The 2,890-nt window shown below is 39.2% G+C and overlaps 1 pseudogene; it reads left to right on the forward strand.

Moving 5' to 3' along the window:
• The first annotated feature begins 1,185 nt into the window (after positions 1-1,185).
• On the forward strand, positions 1,186-2,328 carry LOC139455953 (uncharacterized; annotated as a pseudogene).
• The last annotated feature ends 562 nt before the right edge of the window (positions 2,329-2,890 follow it).

The raw sequence follows: 2,890 nt of genomic DNA on the forward strand, positions 1-2,890 counted from the left end.
TTTTTAAACCTTGAAGGAATGATACCATTTCACAAGAAATATTATTTCTTTCGTTTGAGGTACGAATTAGGAAGAAATTACTTTCTCCTATCGTAGGAAAATACAACATGGTGTTGTGTAATAGTAGAGGGCGCTTATAAGGGGCTATATAAGGTCAAGCATGTATAGAGTGATCAATCTCGCTTGCAGTGCACCACTGAAAACTTTACTTTTTTATGGAAGCCCAAGCATCTATCAACGACAAGGTAGACGCCATTTTGGAACAGTTGAATTAATCTAAAGAAGAGATAGCGAAAAGTATAGATGAACGTTTAAATCTTAGAGTTTCTGGTTTAAGAGAAGAATTCTCAAAGACAAACAAGGAGTTACAGAAACTGAAAGCAGAGAAAGATTACTTACAGTCACGCGAGGGTAATCGCATTCAATATTCTTTTAATGAAGAGACTTTAGAGACATTTAAACAAATTGAATTTGGAATTCAGTACGGTAAGAGTGATTACGTATCTGAGTTAGTCAAGAACGAGATAGCCAGGGTCGAGAACAGAAACAAACACATAAAGATTGCAGATTCGTCCGAGGGAGGCTGGGAGACCGTGAGGAACTACGTGTCCCGTGAATTGGCTGACGACTCCGACGATGACCATCGATTCACGAGGGCCGACAACAAAGCCATCAAGAAAATCAAGGCCAAGAACGCATGTAATGCACTTGCGCACCTATATAGGTATAGACCACGACCCAGTCCAGCATCAACAGCGTCAACAGCGGTCAGCGACAGCACGCACGGTCAGTCTGCTGCTAGTGGTTCTCAGCTTTTTCGTGCCCGTGGAGGTCAGAGGTCAACAGGGGCCTGCTTTCACTGCGGTGACTTCTCGCATTGGAGACGACATTGTCCACTCGCCAATGGCCAGACCCAGTTCAAAGCTCAACCCAGACACACAATCAACGAGGTGAAGGTCATCACGAAGAAGCCCTGACAAAAGTTAAGCGTAGTTTTGAATCTTCTTCACTCAATAATGATACATTTAGAATTACAATGAGTATGAGCAGGGTCAGGCTGAGATTTGCGTGAAGAATAGACTTAAAGAGAATGTTTCTTTTTGGAAGTATATCGGAGCAACAGATTTTGTGTTAGACATTATTGAAAACGGCTACAAGATTCCGTTTTACTCGACTCCTCCAATGATGGATGAGAGAAATAACAGATCTGCTACTAAAAACAGTGACTTTGTTTATTCGGCCATTCAAGATTTAGTGCATAAAGGTCTCGTAGATGTTTGTGACGTAAAACCTCATATAGTGAGCCCTTTATCAGTCGCTACACAATCGTCAGGGAAGAAAAGACTTATTCTAGACTTATCTATTATAAATAAACATATTTGGAAAGCTTCATTGAAGTATGAAGATTGGAGATCAGCTTTGATGTATATTGAAAAAGGAGATTGGTTATCAAAATTTGACATTCATTCTGCCTATCATCATATAGACATTTATCCTGCACATACTGACTTTTTAGGATTTGTGTGGGGAGAAGGTCAGAATTGCATATTCTACAAATGTCTAGTTTTGCCCTTTGGCTTAACAACCGCCCCGTATGTTTTCACGAAAGTTACACGGCAATTGGTTAAATACTGGCGGTTAAGCAGTTAAGTTTGTATTACATGCTTTATCCAGATTTCTAACATCCCAGAGGGTAAAATGGTTTACCGATAACAGCATTGTGGAATCCATAGTGTCTAAAGGAAGTATGAAAGCAGATTTGCAGGAAATTGCTATAGAGATATTTCATTTATGTGTGTCACATGCTATTCATCTGGAGATTCAATGGATACCCAGATCAAAGAATCAGAAGGCAGACTATATCAATAGGATTGTAGATTATGATGATTGGGGTATAGCTACCCACATTTTCAATGAGCTGGAACGAAAATGGAGTAAATATGACATCGATAGATTTGCCACGCATTACAACTGTAAAGTTGTCAGATTATGTTCAAAGTTTTGGAATCCTGGGTGTAAATACATTGATGCGTTCACACAGAGTTGGGATAGTGTAAATAAATGGGTAGTTCCCCCTGTGTACCTCGTGATTAGAGTGTTGAAACATATGAAATGATCAAAAGCGAAAGGTACTTTGATAGTTCCGGCGTGTTATTCTGCAAATTACTGTCCATTATGTGTCTTAACGATATCTTCATACCACAAGTGTTGGATTTCTGTTATCTACCTAGAGAAAGAGAGGCTTACATGCCAGGTAGATGTCAAGGGGGAATATTTGGTATTGAGCATTTGCATTTTAACATATTGGCGTCGAAAATGCAATTTTGATGTTTATGTTTACAGATGTGTTTACTCGTGCTTATGTTTCTTTGTTGGAGATGCTGCCTTGAACTGCCAGGGATTTAGCTGACCAGATTGAATTGTGCTCGTGCTGAATCTACTAGCAGGAAGTACCATTACGGTTTTAAAGCGTGGCAAAGGTGAGCTAATTCAGACCTGTTCAGCCTTTGCATTGTGCTATTTATCTTGTTGCTGTAATGCAGCGTAATGATTCGTTTTCATCAGTTCAGAATGCGTTTTATAGCATACGCCATGTGCATAATTTGTTTGGACTGCCAAGTCCAACAGATAATTCTCTTGTTCGAAATGTTCTTGAGGAGGCTAGGAGAAAGCTTTCGAAACCCAAATGTAAAAAAGAGCCAATTACTGTAGACAATTTAGAGAAATTGATTGATGTTAAGCAAAACAGGGATTGCTTGAAGGATATTCGGATTGTTGCTATGAGTTTAGTTGCTTATGCCGGCTTTTTCAGATCTGCTGAGCTTCTCAATTTGAAGAGATGTGATATTATTTTTTACGAATCTTATATGACAGTGTTTATTGAGAAATT

The sequence above is a fragment of the Haliotis cracherodii genome, unplaced genomic scaffold, assembly GCF_022045235.1.
Source record: "Haliotis cracherodii isolate W230 unplaced genomic scaffold, xgHalCrac1.p SCAF_11, whole genome shotgun sequence".
Classification (NCBI taxonomy): Eukaryota; Metazoa; Mollusca; class Gastropoda; order Lepetellida; family Haliotidae; genus Haliotis; species Haliotis cracherodii.